Source organism: Lissotriton helveticus, chromosome 4_1 (genome assembly GCF_964261635.1).
Source record: "Lissotriton helveticus chromosome 4_1, aLisHel1.1, whole genome shotgun sequence".
Classification (NCBI taxonomy): domain Eukaryota; kingdom Metazoa; phylum Chordata; class Amphibia; order Caudata; family Salamandridae; genus Lissotriton; species Lissotriton helveticus.
The window spans coordinates 164,635,219-164,653,999 of record NC_136063.1 but is presented as its reverse complement, the minus strand read 5'-3'; the positions used below and the strand labels follow the sequence as shown (position 1 = coordinate 164,653,999).

Here is an 18,781-nt window from a genome sequence, read left to right as displayed (position 1 = left end):
GAATGGGTTTGCCAATAGTTTGTAGTTTACACTCATGGATGTTCACAGCATTCAAAAGAGATGCAGACTTGTGAAGTGCGTTTTTCTTAAAGTTCAGTTACTTGTTACCAAGTCATGAACACAGATCTTTCATTACAATCTCTAATACTTAATGGGCCTTATACCTTGTGACCATGGCGGTTATCAGACTCTCCAGACCAAAGTTTAGTTTCTGGTAATATATTTTTAAGCTTTCCTGCTACATCGTGATTTTTCTTTTGTTTACTATGGGGAGCTTGTATGCTGTGTGTTTGCTCCCTTACATGTGCAGTTACAACTTTACGTTTCATGGGCTTGTTAAATGTGCATGCAATAGTAATATGTCATAAAAAATTTCCGTGATCGTCCTTTCCTCATCCTCTCCCTTCCACATAAAAAGTATAATGTTCCAGGTTCAGCTCCTGCCTTACCCAATGGGTACCTTCTTCCAGACTTTGTGAGTTTGTTTCCATTTGTAGAAGAGCTCTGTCAGCCATGCTTGTTTATATATATATATAATTTCCAAAGAGGGGGAACCTAGGGCCTTTTTATCTTGGTCCAGCATACAGGCCAGTGTCTTAAGTATAAACCAAGGTGGTATGCAGTTCCTATTGTGAGTCGCAGGTAATTGTATAAGTTTGAGAGTACACTCGATGGTGTACACTCAGAGGGCAGGAGAATGATTTCCTCCTTTAGGAAAAAGACCCTCACACACCCAGCCAGCTAGGTGTCTTGCTTCATCATCGGGTCTGCCCCTTATCGGGTCTGCGTTGCAATACCCGTTCGGCACCCGTGATGGGGCCTCCTTGGTGGAGATCTTTATTCCTTTTTACTGTAGGGTGTAGTGCATGTGAGGGCCCTTCGTTAGTGTAGGTGTGGTGATGTGAAGGGTTGTGGGATTAAAACAGGAGATAGTGGTCCACTCAAGACAATTTTAATGAAATGTGGCCACTACCCTGGTTAAAAATGAAAAGGCGCGTATGGGATATTACCCATGTGGACACTGTAATGTATGTGCCACTATGGTCATTCAGCTGTATGACACCTTGGTGTGGACACAAAAAAGCACACAAACTGTTATTCATGTAATTGCATCTACATGATCACCTGCATGTATCAGATGAAATATATAGGATGGACGACAAGAGCAGTTAAGGTCAGAATCACAGAGCATCGAAGTAACATATGATGTAAAAAAATGCAAAACAAACATGACCACACATTTTCTCACAGTTGCCCGTTCCCAGATGACCTGAAATAGATGGTCCTCGACATATATCCCCTCATGAGGCAAGAAGCCCTATTAAAACTGAAAACCGGTGCCTGTACCACCACGGACGCAGAAAGCAGGCCTGAGGCAGGAGCGGCAATGAGGCACGTGGCCCTTCTTGGCAGAAGAGGTGGTGTCAGGTGCGGAGGGTAGATATGTTTTCATAAAGGAAGACTGGATGGATGACTCCTCCTACTAAGTAACATTTACGCCCCCAATATGGAATAAGTGTCCTTAATGCGGTCACTATCACCGGTGCTTTCTAAGTGGTGTGGTTTGCCATGGCTGATAGGCAGGGATTTTATTAATGTCATGGACACACGTCTAGATCAGTAGCCACACAAGGTAGTGGTGGATATACTGTCGCACTTCAACAGAGGTATTAGCGGACAGAGGTACACGTTGAAAAAGTTTGTCACATGGGTGTACTAAACACCAAGAAGTCTAGTAGGTGCCACTCAGGATAAGATACCCCACTACCCAGAGTATCGATAAGAACAATGCACAAAGTGCCTTTGTTCAATATACACAAACAGCAGAACCCCGGCACTCTAAATATTCCATATACAGTTAACAAATATCTTACTAAAGCAATAGGAACAACAAACTGGTGATTAGAGATACTTTCTGTCACAGGAATTATAAGGAAGACTTCATTAAATAGTTGCACAGTGATTTATTTTCTCAAAAAACACATAGATTTTATTCTCGCAGTTTTAGCATTTACAAAGGACAGATTCTATGGTAAATTTTATAATTCCAGTTCTTTGTCGTGTAGTACAGAAACAGCCAAGGCGCGTTTCGTCACCACCGTGACTTCCTCAAGGCTGTAAAGATAAGCATGAATAAAATAGTTGGTACATGTATCAACAAACTAAAAGGCCAACGAGTAGCTCCTTAATCTTAAAATGAGGAATTGTGTGAAATACAATAACTCTCACACAAAGAAAGAAAAGAGAGAAACACCCAGAGCAAAGAACCAAAGAGTGTGAAGACACCTAAAACGTGAATGGGAGAAAAAATGAAAGACACATAGCTCCACATAGCTTCAGTATTGCGGAGTCGTGTCTATCCTAACTCTGAACATTGTGCAATAAATGTATATCACAATCCAAACGCATATACGATTGATGAGAAAAGAATTATAAGAAAGAATCGCGTGAGAGAGAACAGTCAGTGTGGTCATGAAGGACTGCCATACACCAAGATCAAATCCTATATTGAGACAAAAAGCATAATAACCTTAAGTCGTGCTAACACAGGAGCCTTTGAGACTTCTCTTCTATTGGCTCTGTAGTCTCCAAATATGAAAATTCCTTTCTCTACACTCGGAACTGAAGCGGACAGACTAAAATTATAAACAGAGAAGTGTGAACTTAGACCTAGTTATGATCTGTTCATGTATGAAAACCAAGGGCAGTAGTGGATCTGTAATATTGTCTATGTCTATACCTAAAAAAGGACGCTCATGTTAAATGCTTCAGGTCCTTTCTTGCCTCGTTATGTCCTGGCCACTGGAATTTGATTTTAGATATTTGGTAGGCCAAAAAATACCTATTAATTGAAATGGATTTGCAGTCAGAGATTGCCCTGGTACTTCAGACAAATAGGTGCTGAGTCCCTACTGTCGCAAACTTACTTACAAGCTGTCAAATAGTTAACTTCTTGCCCACTTATCCATGGGGTATCGAAACCCACATTTAAACCATATATGCACAGTTGTAAATGGAGAAATCCTAAGTAGCAAAGGATAAGAACAAATACTTCATTACTATTTGAGACAGAGATATCTCTTCACTCTACATAGGATGTCGTTTCAAGATGCTGAGTAAGCCCACAAAGTATATTGTAAAAAACTGACACTCGGATCAATTAAAGATCTTTGTTATCGTCGTCCCCAATATGTGGGAGTCCAGATCATTAAGAAACCATTGTAAAACCCTGTGGTGTAGAGAAATACATGAGATGTATCAAACTTCCAGTGAATGCCCCACAATCTAGAGCTTGCCCATGTGCATAATATGCAATTGGCTGAACTTACATTCAAGATTTTTTATTTCCCTTTGGCTTGATCTGGAAACTGAGTAACTCTCAGGATTCAGAGTACCGTGATAAGACCCTATATATATCAAAAGATATATAAATACAAGATTCATGTTGAAAATGTTAGAACAGGTTACATGGAGCCTAGATGGCTAAAATGAAGAGAACCCCGTTGTTGCAAGTTGGAAAGCTGCGCTAAGTGGTAGCATAGAGGTAAAGAAAATCAAATTTCAGGCTAAAAAAGAGACCTATTAAAATCTGCATGCAATAATTCTATACTTCGCGAGTGCACGCTTCTTCACATCTAATGTCGGTCCTGTTATGGCATGTCCTTTGTAGCAAAAAAGTTAGCTCTCAAAATGTCAGACTCGACAAACAAAGATGCTATATCTAAGAAAATAATAAGCATGTGTTCCAGGCTGTCACCTAACATCATTATCAGATTGATGCTCCCCTGGGGCGTATTCGAATTATTCCCGTATACTGACACTACATGTCCCAGAAATACTTGTGAGCACAACATTTGAAAAGACACGAGGCAAGCCAGCGTGTTAGAAGCACAAATATCATTTAACTAATTAATGTTGTTCGATCAACCCGTGGGAGGACCAACAGCACTCCCGCGGGTCTTGAGCCCAGTTCGTTGAGAAGAGTCTCCCCGCACTACCCTGTAGGGATTGTAGGTGTGATCTCAGGAGCCCGCGTCCTCCGGTTACCAAAACACACGAGAGACCCGTCGCTGCCGGATTTAAGTTCAAACAGTCACCCGGAAGTACTAGTGCGTCGGCGGCTTAGGCCAAAGTGGAAATCAGCAACGGACTAATCTGCATTGTAACTGTGGCGGCAGCCATATTTAAATAGTGATCTTTATACCCACAGCCATTAGTTCCGAATCTGTTTCAAAGCACATAAACATTACTGGGTTGTCACCCTAATGTCAAAGTCTCATTTCGAACGTCCAGAGACTGTGTAAATACTACTGTGTTGAGTTCAAATACATCCATTGCAAGGGACCATTGGACGGATCCATAATTGTTTCCTCAAAAAAAATATCAGCTAATCCAAGTTCATAACAAATTGCTTACATAAACGGCCGGCGGGTGCTAAAGTTGTACAAAATCCAATAGGGCTAACAGAAAAAAGCCCCACCTTTTTATGAAACCAGGGAAGCCATTATGGGGAGCCATTATAAAGAGTCTAGAAGGTAGAAAGGATGTGTCTTAAGGGGATGCCAGGGAAAGAGGGAATAAGAGTCATAGGACAGATATGTCAAATTTAAAACAGGCTCTAGCATGCACACAATCTCTAACGTACATTGTTTAAATGTATTCATGTCATTATTACCCAATTTGCAGTACAAATCAAGATCGTCTAGATTGGGGTTTGCCACCTCTCTGCTGCACAACAGCATCCACTAATGCCTCCATATTGAGGGATTGGACGTGGCAGTGGGATTGGTAGACCTATGGAGACTCTGGAACCCGCGACACAAGTGTACTCATTTTACTCCCTGCTACATGCACTAAATAGATTCTTGGGCACACCCAATTTGCTCCCCTCTGTCACAGATACTATTTACCTTGGTGGCACCCACTCAGACTACAACCCACAATGCATAACAATTGCTTGGGAAACAAGAAGCCCCTCGGTCCCACCTGGCGTCTACACCCTGCCATGCTGGAAGATGCTCTCTTCCGGGAGTCCCTTCAGGCTGCAATTGCTGACCATTTCACACACAACACAGGCATGGCTATGTCAGCCCTGGCGGTATGGAATGCATTAAAATTCACACTGTGTTGGCAATGCCTGGGGATAGGAAGTGGCATGAGGAGATGATTGGAGACAGGACTACTAGACGTGGAGCGCACCCTAATAACACTCGAGACACGGGCAGCCGCCGTGCCCTCCTGCACTTCGAGATAAATAGATGCGCGTAAAACCCATGCGACACTGACTGAGTGACTGAGATGCCTGAATTATATGGCACACTCTGTGAGTACACGTGCAACAGCAGACCGTTCAGGGTCTCTTTTTGCCTGGCAGATTAGACAGGAACAGATGTCAGGACCCCTCACTGCAGTGCTATCTCCTAATGGTGTGATGCGATATACACAGCATGAAATACATGACAAGATGGTCCTCCATTACAAAAAATGATACCAATCGGCGCTGGAAGTGTCAGACTCGGATATAAACTCCTTCTTAGATAACCACACCTTCCTCATTCTGCCCCTGATCAGTGTATGGAGCTGGACACACCATCACACCGACCGAAATACAGGACGTGATGCGCTCTTTGGCTTCTGGGGAGGTCCGTGGCCCAGACGGATTTCCATCTGAGCTCTACAAAGCATATGCGGACCTCTTAGCTCCGCAGCTATACAGGGTGTCGAAGAGGCATTACAATCCGCACATTTGCCCGACTTCCTCAATGAAGCTACACTAGTCACTTTACCAAAGCCTGATAGAGACCCCACGCAACTAGGATCATAACACCCTCTAGCGTTATTAAATGTAGATTGTAAGATTCTGGCAGGAGTCCTAGCGGGGAGACTGACTTTATTGACACCATAGTTTATTCATGGGGATCAGAATAGGTTTGTCCTAGCATGCAACAGCTCTCTCAATTTGCGCAGGTTATTCCGCGTAATGGGATGTGCCCCACATGATTGACCCAGATCGGGGTGCTTAGCACTAGTTTTGCAAAAAATCTTTTGACACCGTCGAGTGGTTGTTCCTTTTCAGTGTACTGCCGAGATATGGGATTGGCCCGTACTTTCTGTGCCTGGTCAGACTTTTATATATTGAACCAACTGTTCGATTCGGGATGGGGAATTTAATCTCGAAACCCATAAAGATACGCAAGGGCAACAGACAGGGTTGCCCCTCTCCCCGCTTATCTTCTCATTGGCTATCGAACCACTGGCAATGGCTATACGCGCTTCTGCAGGTCAGTGGGGTATTCCGCTGGGAACGGACATGCACGCAATATCGTTAAATGCAGACTATATCTTACTGTACATCAGAAATGTCCGATCTGTTCCAGCCGACATACCCAGCACTCTCACCCTCTTCGCCAGACTATCTGGGCTGTTTGTTAATTGGGGCAAATCATGCTTGTTTCCCTTTGCCTCCCACACAACAAACCCAATCCTCACTGTTTGCGATGTTCTGGTCCCTTGGCAGCTGACCATGTTCTGATATTTAGGAATACAGATCTCACACTAGCCAGGACCTGATGGAAGGCAACCGCACCAGAATGGTCACCTCTTTGACATCACAGAAAACATTTTGGAAAACACTTGCTCTTTCGGTAGCAGGGAGAGTGACACTTATTAAAATGGCGGTGCTCCCATGTATTGTAAACCACTTCACTAATCTACCACTCTATTTACCTCCATCCTTTTTCCGCCCACTAGAACGCATGCTTTTGGACCTCATATGGATCACGTCACGCGGTAGAGTGGCACTCACGAAACTATATTTGCCCTTGGCTCATGGAGGACTAGCTGTACCTAATCTAGAGCACTATTATTTAGCATGCCAGATATAGTGAGTGGCCCGATGGATGACGGAGCTATACCTGTCGGACAAAGTGGAGAATGGCCTCCATATGCTTTAGATACAGTACTTTATCTCTTCTGCCCATGCACCAGATCGCCCAAGTCTCTCCCTTTGGTAGTGCAGGTGGCTCACCACTGTCTCGTTGCTGCTTATTCCTCACCAAACATATCATACCATATGCGCCAGTACTTCCATTACTGGGAATGCCTAAGGGTATCAGGAGGACGAAGCCGACCGAACTTGTGACCTGGTACGAGGTGGGCCTCACACCATAGGAGACCTATACCGAGATGGTACACTTATGAAATATGAGTCTCTAACACAGTGCCGCTGGGTCATTTCCTTAGCCACACATCCTGGATTAGCACGCTGCAACAAAACGTGGGAGACATCACACAAGAATTACAAACACATCTCACAATACAGTACGTACATGTTATGGGTACAGGAAGGCATCTCACTAGGTAGTTCGCGGACGCACTCCTCATACAAACTGCAATAGACTAGGCACCCCTACGGAATCGCTGGGAGGCAGATGTGGCCCATCCTTTTACGCCCAAGGAATGGGACATGATCCTGGTGAGCTTTACATCAGTCCTCCGCAATGCAAGATTTCAGCTGATTCGGTATTAAATATTACATAGGACATACCTTTCCCCAGACAAGTAGAGGGCTTCGACAAAAGTTAGGAATTTGGAGCCGAACTTCATGCAAACAAGTATTTGTAAGAGAAAGGGGCAATGAACCATGTTGAATGCCTTTTTGTAGCCAATCTAAACTAGGGCCACGGAACCCTGAAGACAGTCCAGCTGGGATAGAGCAAACTGGCTTCTGCGGATACAGTGGCATGTGCCCCTAACAAGCATGAAGCCATTTTGGTCTATATATACCAGGGATTTAATTACTCCTCGAGTTTAGTAACACGTTAGTGGGGAGTTATACTTTGACGTTCAGCAGGGATATGTGTCGATAGGAAAAACAAAGATCAGGGGGTTTACCAGGCTTAAGTATGGTAGTGATTGTAGCATTCCTGATGTCCAGCGGAAGTGAGCTCATAAGGCTAACCTCCCCATACAACCTCAGTAGATGTGGAGCTAACAGGGAGGAGAAGTGCTTATAGAATTAGAGTGGGAGCCTTTTCGGGCCTGGGATTTTACCCAGAGCGGAGGCTGCGATGGCTAACTGGACCTCCTCCTGTGTCAGAGGGGCATCTAGCTCGTCACGTAGGGATGCAGAGAGTGAGCAAACTGGTAAGTCATTTGCTATTGGGTTGTATACTTCCAGTGGTGGAAGTGACCTGCTAGAATATAAGGAGCAGTAATAGTCTGCATGGGACTATGCTATTTGGAAGCCTTGTAGGATAGGAGACCCTTGGGACCATTTTGCTGGAATGATGCAGGTCCCCTCCTGTTTCTGGGAGAGCCAGTGGATTAATTTCCCAGCTTTATTACCCTCCTCGTGTAGGTGGTGTTGGGCAAGGGTACCAGTGTACCAAGCTGTATGTAGAAATTTATGCCGCAGCACCCCTCGTAGCACCTCAAGGAATCCGGCATTGGAAGGTGAGACCGGTCCCATGGATCGCTCAAGTTTGAGTATCTGGGCTTCCAATGCGGCAGTGTCCTTCTCGCTGTCTTGCTCTCCTTCGTGGACTGCCCCAAATCACTTCAGTAAAAGCCTCCCATATTGTTGCTGGTGAGGTGACCGAATGCTGGTTCAGTTCAGAATAGTACCCCGTGATTGTATGCAGGAAGTCTGTAAGAGAGTCCTCCCTTAGCCACCAAGCATTTGTATTTGTATTTGTATTTGTAGTTGAATTTGTAGGGCGCGCAGCTACCCACAAGGGGTCTCCCGGCGCCAGAGAAGCAGTGATTGATGCATCGCAGATGTTATTGAGAGAAGAGCCAGGTCTTAAGTTCTCTGCGGAATTTCAGCAAAGATGGTTCAAGTTTCAGTGACGCCGGGAGGGAGTTCCAGAGCCTTGGGGCAACGCAGGAAAAGGCGCGCCCACCCATTCTCGTTAGTTTGAAGCGTGGAGTTTGAAAATTACCTAGGCCAGATGATCTAAGGTGGCGGGGAGGAATGTATTATTGAACCAGGGCCTGGAGATAGACTGGGGCTGACCCTTGCTTGATTTTGTGCATGAAGCAAAGGGCCTTGAATTTGACGCGATTATCAATGCGGAGCCAGTGCAGGTCGTTAAGAGCAGGGGAGATTGGAGATCTCCACTGGACCTTGCAAAGAAGTCGGGCCTCTGAATTCTGAACTAACTGAAGCCTTCTCTGAAGCTCCAGTGTGACTCCGAGGTACAGTACATTGCCGTAGTCCAGGCGGGAGGTGATTAAGGCGTGGACTACTGATCGTCTGGATCCTGCCGGTAACATCCACAGTATTTTTCGAAGCCAGCCCAGGATAGAAAAGCACGTGGCGGCCACCTTAACCACTTGGTATCGCATCGAGAGCGAGTCATCCAGAACAAATCCAAGGTTGCAAACCTGAGTCGCTGGGAGAGGTGGGGGGCCCATTTCTGGAGGCCAGTGCAAAGGGCTCCAGAGATGTTTCTGCTTGCCCAGAATGAGCACCTCCGTTTTATCTCCGTTCAGCTTCAGAAGGTTCGTCTGCATCCATTCGGCCACTCTACTAAGACCAAGTTTAAGAGCGGATGGGGCATTTGCTGCGGATGAGGAGAGGGAGAAAAGTATCTGGGTATCATCTGCGTATGAGTAAAGGGATAGACCTGCGTCTTCCGTGATGGTAGCTAGGGGTCTTACGTAGATATTAAAGAGCACAGGGCTCAGTGAAGACCCCTGCGGGACGCCATACGCAGATGAACGGACAGAGGAAGAGGAACCAGAAGAGACCACCTGAAAAGTGCGTTTGTTCAAAAACGAAACCAGCCAGGCAAGTGCAGGGCCGGTCACACCAGCCATTCTCAGGGCTCGCAGAAGAATGGGGTGCGAGACCGTGTCGAATGCGGCGCTTAGGTCTAAAAGAACAAGCGCCGCCGTCTCACCCTGATCAAGGCGGGCTCGTAGGTTCTCAGTCACCCCCAGAAGGGTGGTTTCAGTGGAGTGGAGGGGGCGAAATCCAGACTGGGATGGATGTAGAAAACCTATGTTCTCCACATGTGAAGAGAGGTGGATGTTAATATGTCTCTCCAAGATTTTAGAGAACACGGGGAGCAGCGAAATAGGCAGAAAATTAGCGAGTATCTTTGGGTCGGCCCCAGGTTTTTTCAGGAGCGGTACCACCAGTGCTCTTTTCCATTCCTCCGGGACTATAGATTCCCGTAGTGAGGAGTTCAAGAGCTCTTGGATGACTAGTAGAGCCTCAGGAGAGAGCTGGCGGAGAATATTCATTGGGATTGGGTCCAGGGGGGAGCCCGAGTTGACCTTCATCATGTGAGCCAGTAGTGAGGTGGGATCTAACAAGGGCCAGTTTGAGATCTGAGCTTGCTGGGATGCTGGGCATAAAGAGTCCATGGTGGGGGAGCCGGGAGGAGGCTTGGGGGGAACAGAAGACAGAGTGTTGTAAATGGTTTCAACTTTGGAGATGAAGAAGTCGGCAATCTGATTGCATTCCACCTCTCCCAACACTGGAGGCGTGGGGGCGGTGTTTGAGCCTGCTAGTTTTTTGACCATAGAGAAAAGGGTCTTCGGCCTGTTAATGGCTTTTTCAATAGAGTCTGAGACAAAGAGAGCTTTTGCCTTTCTGCAGGCTTGATGGTACCGTTTGAGAGCAGATTGATAGATTAATTTATCGTTCGAGGCGTAAGTTTTCCTCCAAGATCTCTCCAGATGTTTACATTCGGATTTGATAACTTTCAAATCAGCTGTGAACCATGGGGCGGGGATGAGATGGGGGATTGGTCGTCTAGAGCGGAGCGGCAGATGACGGTTGACATTGGAGGTAAGCCAAAAGGATACCTCCTGCGTCAGGGAGATGCACCCAAGATTGGTATCAGGGTAAGTGGCAGAGAGAGAGGTATTGAATGCCGAAAAGTCCAGTTTGCGTTAAGTCGCTCTATGCCCCTCTCCCCGGGTGGTGACGTGCCCTTTGTACCTCTACGGGTGCATGATCTGAGAGGACGGTGGGGAATATTCTGGTGCCTTATACCAGAGTTGTAGGGAGTCCACAGCCATGAAAAAGTAACCGAGGCAAGAGGAAGATATATGGGCAGCTGAGCAATGAGTGAAAGTTGTTTTCTGAATGTGCCATTTGTTCCAGATGTCTTCCAGCCCCAGGGGTGATGCCCATTTATTGTGTATTAGGAATCTAGCCGAGGTTGAAGTGGAGTCTAGAGTTCTATTCATGGCCCCATTAAAGTTGCCCCCACACCAAGAGAAGTGCTTCGGGCTGGTTTCAGAACATGTTGTCGGAGAGCTCCTATAGGGAGTTTGGGATCAGTGATGGGGGAATGTAAATACTGCTTATGACCCATGGGTGCCCTTCTATGGCGCCTTCAGGAAGCACAAATCTACTGTATGGGTCCAGGCGGGATTTAGCAACGTTCAGGTTTTGTGTAAAAGAATTTTAGCTCCCCTAGTGCCCAGAGTCAAGCTGGTGTGAAAAAAACTTGTGTAGCTATATCTCTCGAGGAGAGTGCAAAGTGTACCTGTTGGACCCGGGCCTCTGTGGCTGGTTCACCCCTGAACTTTTTGCTTTTTGATGGCGACCTGGCGTTTATGATTTCTGGCTTGGCGCACTTTTTCCCTGGATCCCAGGGTAAAGTGCGTGCGTGGAGTAAGGTTGGCCTGCCCTCCCATAGGAATGCATGGGGAATATCTAGGTCCCTGGTAGTTCCTGATGTGTGGAGAGTGCAGGCTCGAGTTTGGTATGTGCGAACTCGTGAGAGTGAATGCTGCGCAATAGTATGTGCGGCTTGTATGTGTCTAGTGGGGAAGTGCCACTTCTAGACATTGATGTGTGTGTGCAGTGAGGGTGCTGGAGCGTGATTGGCTGGAGCTGGCTGGCAAGCCTGGCTCCAGGAAGTCTGGATGGGTCTGCCCAGTGGTGAGTGGAGAGATCAGTATGAGTGATGTGAGGGAGGGCTGCACCTGGTTCCTTAATGGGGCTGGGCTTTCCCCACACAATGCTGGCTCCGCCCCCTGTGGTGCGTCTAACGACCCTAGCCTCCCTTGCGAATGAAAGGGGTGGTTGAGCCATCAAGGGTGCTCCAAAACCAGCTGCGACTGGTTTCTCCCCCACCCTGCACCTACAAACAAAGGATTTAGTAGTATAAGAAAGGGCTGTGTCCCCTTACAAGTTGTTCTCTTCCAGGATCCTGAGGGGGATGCTGCTGTTGCTGGGCAGGAGGACCGCCACTTGGAGTACCTCCCTGCCTGGAGGCCCAGTGAGCAGGCTCTGGGCCCAGCCTTGCCCCCCTGCCTACCTCCAGCCCTTGCCGGAGCTTTGCTTTGGCCCATAGCGCTGAGAGCGCTTTACTTTTGCATCTAGCGCTTAAGAGCGCTGTATTATTGCTGAGAGCGCCTGGAAGCGCTTTATTTCTCCCCCGAGCGCCTGGGAGAGCTTTATCTGGTTTTATCGCGCTGGAAGCGCTTTATTCTGCCGCTAGCGCTTAAGAGCGCTTTATTTCGCTTATAGTGCTGGGAGCGCTGTAATTGTCCCCTCAGCGCGTGGTAGCGCTGTTATGCCCTTCCGCGGCTGCCCACGCCGCGTATTCCCTGTTTAGTGATTTAATCGAGGTAGCCCACTCCTCGCTTTGCCGGAAGAAATCACCGCCGCGGGCCTAGGGTCTGCCCGCGTCATCGCCCCGCTGCGCTGGGATTAGCCCAGCCAGCAGAGCCTTCCGCCGCGTCATCAGGGGAGGAACGAAGGAGCAGGAAGCAGCCTGCCGTGCCCTGCCGAGGCTCCCAAGCGAAGGGAGAGCCCCGGGGGAAAACAGAAGTGACGCCGCCGCGAGAGTCCGGAGGAGCGGGAGCTCTCCGTCCCCAGCCGCCGCCAGACCCGGTGAGTGTGGCAGCAGAGAAGGGAGGGGCGCCGGGACACATTGTCGGTGTCCGCCCCCCTCCCCAGTAGCGCGACCTCGTGCTAGTTGTTGTTGTGAAGTCACGAGGGCTTCAGGGGCAGTTGGTTCTTCTCGGGTCCCCGAGTGGGACTCCAACTACAGCGGGCACATTCGGTATTGAGAGCTCGAGAGGCTCTGGGGCAAATCTTGTGTTCGAGCCCCCCGAGCAGGGCTCCTAAGTCATTCAGTGGCATTTCGTCGAGCCCACGAGGCTCCCCGCCCACATCTGTGACGAGCCCCGAGAGGCTCAGGGCATCTCCGTTTTCGAGCCCACGAGGCTCCACGCCCGAAGTTGTTTCACGAGCCCTGAGAGGCTCAGGAGGGCCAGTTCTTTGTCCACGAGCCCAGAGAGGCTCAGCAGTGCCACAGTTGTGTTTACGAGCCTGCGAGGCTCAGAGGGGCATTTCACTGTTCTTGAGCCCGCGAGGCTCCAACATTGCCTCACCATTGTCTGCACCAGTTGCCCAGCACTTCGTGGGCAGCTGCCACGTTTAGGCCCCTGACATTTTGGCCCAGGGCGTCCTAGCCCTAGAGAGGCCAGTTGGCCTAGGGACTGCCACAGGTTGTGGCTCATGTGAGTTTTGCGCAATTGCTTGTTCTTACACCTCTGAATGTGTTTTGATGCATCATGTGTTTTCCTTCCTTACACCTCTGAATGTGTTTTGATGCATCATGTGTTTACCTTCCTTACACCGCTGAATGTGTTTTGATGCATCATGTGTTTTCTTTCCCTACACCTCTGAATGTTAATGCATCATGTGTAATGTTCCTATGCTTATACCCCTAAATGTTGGTGATACTTAGGTGGTTGTTTTTCTCCTAGTACAGGTGTTGCTAGTGAGGTCTTGGTTCCCTGCGCAATATTTCCTAAGGTGGTTAGGGTTGCGTAGGAGTTACTTACCCTTTACCAGTAATTACTGGTTGTGTGCTAACTTGTTCTAAAAGTGTTCTATGTGCTAATTATTATTCCTAAAAAGTGATGATTCCTGACAGTGGTCCAGGTGGCCCTGTCTTGTACATATCCCCTGTAAATTCTGCCCGTGCCTGTTGGCACATTGTAAAATGTGTGTTCTTATCTAATGTGTTTTGATATAATACAAAGGCTATTTTTATATAACATTGTGTGGAGTTTCCTTTGTGGTGGGCCTTGGGTGTTGTTGCTGGGTGCGCGCGCAAACACTTAACCTACATAGCCTCCAAGTTTAGCCTGGCTGCTCGCGTCACGTTACCTAGAGGGTGAGCAGGGGTTATCTTGGTGTGTGACTTCCTTGCCCTGACGTGGAAGTGGTGGCCTCTGACTGACTCTGGCGCAAACCTTGGCCAGCCAGAGATCCTGTTTCTAACATTGGTGGCAGGCGGTGAGGATCCGGATTTGTGTTTGCGTTGTACCGCAGTGGCAACAGGCCACACTACAAAACTCTGCATTTTAGATAATTACATGTTGGGATTATTGTTCTTTGAAGTTCTAGTATTTCTTTTCCAAAGAGTGTCCAGTACATTTGTTCCCCATCCTGCTCCCAGAGTTTGGTAGCTGTGTCACGTGTGGTCAGGTTGAGAAATCAGGGGTGGTAAAAACTGCCTTACCGGTCCGAGGGGGGTGTGTGTGTGGATGAATGGTGTGATTCCATGGACACATGAATGTGAGTTCTCTGGGGTAGGGAGCTTGCTGAAATACTTTGAACTGTGTACTCTTGCTTCAGCTCAGACTGTTAGGTCCCCTGTGTTGCACGTGTCTGTGAGCATCCTGCCAAGATGGAATCTTCTTTTAACCTCGGTGGTCTGTTTAAGTACAGTATGCATGAGTTGGTACAGTTTTGTGAGGAGAGAGACATCACAGTGAATGAGTCAGACACCCAGTCCAAGCTTAGGGATAACCTGATCCTATGGCAGAAGGATGACTGGGAACGTGAGCACAGTGAGAAAGAGAGGGCCCGACCTCGCACCATGAGGGTGGCGGGTCTGAGGGGAGCCCTGAAGAGTCTGAAGAGGAGGATGAGGATGACAGTGAATGGGCACCAGCAGATAGTGAGGACCCCATAGATAGGGAGTCCCTTGCTGGGTCCAGTGTCAGATGCAGCACCCCATTCCTTTCCCTGTCCCCAGATGAGTGGTTGGATAGGAGGGAAGGGAGGGAGCACCAGCTGGCTTTGGAGAAGCTCAGGTTAGAGCATACCAAGGAGTTAGCGCAGCTGGGTGTGCAGTAGAGGATTGCAGAGGCTGAGAGGGCCTTGGCCAGGGAGAAGATAGCCCTAGAGGGTAGGGTATCCCCTGACCGCAGTTATAGTTTTCTGGATTCGGATCCAGTGGTGGCAGCAATAGAGGGTTCGGTGCAGGAAGTGCCATTCCTCGTTTCCAAAGAATAGTACCTTGTTCCCGAGAGGACACGTACAGATTGAAGTTCTGGGGCAGTATGAGACTGCCTCACCAGAATGGGGAGGATTATGTGGATGATTGCCATGATGCACTGATTGATTGGTTAGAGGTTCACGGGGAACCTGATTTTGATCGACTGTTCAACCTGGTTATCAGAGAGCAGCTGCTCAATTGTTTTGTGCCAGAGTTGCGCCAACACCTGTCGAGGGGTGACTACGTTTGTCCTTGGGACATTGAAAAGGAAGCAGACCGCTGGGAATGCGCCAGAGGTTCTGACACGTCATTGGTGAGTGACCCCAAGAGTAGTGGGTCAGGTATCTTCCAGCCCAGTGTGGTGGAAGAGGCTTAGAGTAGCCGAGCTAAGTCCCAGTGTAGCGAGAGGGGTGTAGGGGCTCACGTCTTGTCTCAGTGGAGTAAGAGTGAGTGGGGGACTGAGTGTTCCCAGGTGCCCGAAACCCAGTCTCAGAACCTGGATGGTTTCTTGAGGGAACACCAGGTTGGGGACCTAGGCTGTCCTGTTAGACCCCTTGAGGGGGATCTCCTAGTGTCTAGATAACCTGGAGTATCTTTAAATAGTGTTCCAGTGGTTCCAGTGTCCGGCAGTGCCACTCCAGTTGGGGGGGCACAGAAGTCCGAAGTGAGGATTGAATGGGGGATGTGTTCCCCAGTGGGAAAACCAGTGGGTCAGGGACTAGCCAGTTGGGCTACGTTCCCTTGGAGTTACCATGGTGACACCACTTCTGTTCTGGGGGATCTTCCCGCACTGTCAGGTGGACAGGGGACGGGAGATCTGCGCCAGACAGACAGTCACACAGCGCATGAGTCATGTGTTAGCCTCAGGGGGATGGGTGAGTGAGTCCCCAGAAGTCCTGGAGTGCCAGGCAATTATCCCACCTAGGGGTTTAGACCGAAGGTTGGGAGGCCAGGTTCAGGATCGGCCTGACCTGAAGGGTGGGACGTCTGTAACCAGAGTCCTAGCCAGTGCTTCTTCCAGGGGTACCTCTCCACTTGGGAGGGTGCAGAACTCTGGAAGGGGGTGCAGAGGGTGGGAGCCCTCTGCACCCCGGTGCAACCTGAGGGGTTAAACCCTGGGTTGGAATGGCGTTCTAGGTGTACCCCTCGCAGGAGGTGGAGGAACCCTAGAAGAAGAGGTAGGGGGAGGAGAGCCTTCCCTGAGACTCCTGGTCCGCCTGAGGGTGTAGACCCTAGGCTGGAGAACCAGTGGCAGTCTAGCCCTGTCTTACAGACAGGAAGACTGGAGAATGACTACTATGTGCCAGGGGTGGATAGGCAAGGACCGGTGGCACCTGGGTGGCCCAGGGCCTGGTCCTGGCCGCGGACAGCTTGGGAGTACCAGTGGGGTAGCCCAGTTGTTCCAGATGGTGGTTTTAGAAGGAATCCCAGGGGTTCATAGTGGTGTGGAACAGGACGGTGTCCCGGCAGTGGCGGGCCCGTGTCCGTGTTCTATCGCCCAAAGCAGGGAAGCCCATCACGGTGGTGATCGGTCTACCCTGCGTTTTGGCTGGAAGGGGGTTGTTTTTGTCCCCGGGCCTTTGTGGCTGGTTCACCCCTGAACTTTTTGCTTTTTGATGGTGACCTGGAGTTCATGATTTCTGGCTTGGCGCACTTTTTCCCTGGATCCCAGGGTAAAGTGCGTGCGTGGAGTAAGGTTGGCCTGCCATCCCATAGGAATGCATGGGGAATATCTAGGTCCCTAGTAGTTCCTGATGTGTGGAGAGTGCAGGCTCGAGTTTGGTATGTGCGAACTCGTGAGAGTAAATGCTGCACAATGGTATGTGCGGCTTGTATGTGTCTAGTGGGGAAGTGCCACTTCTAGACATTGATGTGTGTGTGCAGTGAGGGTGCTGGAGCGTGATTGGCTGGAGCTGGCTGGCAAGCCTGGCTCCAGGAAGTCTGGATGGGTCTGCCCAGTGGTGAGTGGAGAGATCAGCATGAGTGATGTGAGGGAGGGCTGCACCTGGTTCCTGAATGGGGCTGGGCTTTCCCCACACAATGCTGGCTCCGCCCCCTGTGGTGCGTCTAACGACCCTAGCCTCCCTAGTGAATAAAAGGGGTGGTTGAGCCATCAAGGGTGCTTCAAAACCAGCTGCGACTGGTTTCTCCCCCACCCTGCACCTACAAACAAAGGATTTAGTAGTATAAGAAGGGGCTGTGTCCCCTTACAAGTTGTTCTCTTCCAGGATCCTGAGGGGGCTGGGGCTGCTGCTGTTGCTGGGCAGGAGGACCGCCACTTGGAGTACCTTCCTGCCTGGAGGCCCAGTGAGCAGGCTCTGGGCCCAGCCTTGCCCCCCTGCCTACCTCCAGCCCTTGCTGGAGCTTTGCTTTGGCCCATAGCGCTGAGAGCGCTTTACTTTTGCATCTAGCGCTTTAGAGTGCTGTATTCTTGCTGAGAGCGCCTGGAAGCGCTTTATTTCTCCCCCGAGCGCCTGGGAGCGCTTTATCTGGTTTTATCGCGCTGGGAGCGCTTTATTCTGCCGCTAGCGCTTAAGAGCGCTTTATTTTGCTTATAGCGCTGGGAGCGCTGTAATTGTCCCCTCAGCGCGTGGTAGCGCTGTTATGCTCTTCAGCGGCTGCCCACGCCGCGTATTCACTGTTTAGTGATTTAATCGAGGGCGCCCACTCCTCGCTTTGCCGGAAGAAATCACTGCCGCGGGCCCAGGGTCTGCCCGCGTCATCGCCCCCGCTGCGCTGGGATTGGCCCAGCCAGCCGAGCCTCCCGCCGCGTCATCGGGGGAGGATCGAAGGAGCAGGAAGCAGCCTGGCGTGCCCTGCCGAGGCTCCCAAGCGAAGGGAGAGCCCCGGGGGAAAAGAGAAGAGACGCCGCCGCGAGAGTCCCGAGGAGCGGGAGCTCTCCGTCCCCAGCCGCCGACAGACCCGGTGAGTGTGGCAGCAGAGAAGAAGGGAGGGGCGCCGGGACACATTGTCGGTGTCCGCCTCCCCCCCCCCCCCCCAGTAGCGCGACCTCGTGCTAGTTGTTGTTGTGAAGCCACGAGGGCTTCAGGGGCAGTTGGTTCTTCTCGGGTCCCCGAGTGGGACTCCAACTACAGCAGGCACATTCGGTATTGAGAGCCTGAGAGGCTCTGGGGCAAATCTTGTTTTCGAGCCCTCCGAGCGGGGCTCCTACGTCGTTCAGTGGCATTTCGTCTAGCCCACGAGGCTCCCCGCCCACATCTGTGACGAGCCCCGAGAGGCTCAGGGCATCTCCGTTTTCGAGCCCACGAGGCTCCACGCCCGCAGTTGTTTCACGAGCCCTGAGAGGCTCGGGAGGGCCAGTTCTTTGTCCACGAGCCCAGAGAGGCTCAGCAGTGCCACAGTTGTGTTTTACGAGCCTGCGAGGCTCAGAGGGGCATTTCACTGTTCTTGAGCCCACAAGGCTCCAACGTTGCCCCACCATTGTCTGCACCAGTTGCCCAGCACTTCGTGGGCAGCTGTCACGTTTAGGCCCCTGACATTGGGACACAGGGCGT

At 49.8% G+C, this 18,781-nt stretch overlaps 1 protein-coding gene across 1 annotated transcript in view; it reads left to right on the top strand.

Moving 5' to 3' along the window:
• Positions 1 to 18,781, top strand: part of ZC3H3 (zinc finger CCCH-type containing 3) — a 1,704,695-nt gene that overhangs the window by 45,993 nt on the left and 1,639,921 nt on the right. The window lies entirely within an intron of this gene.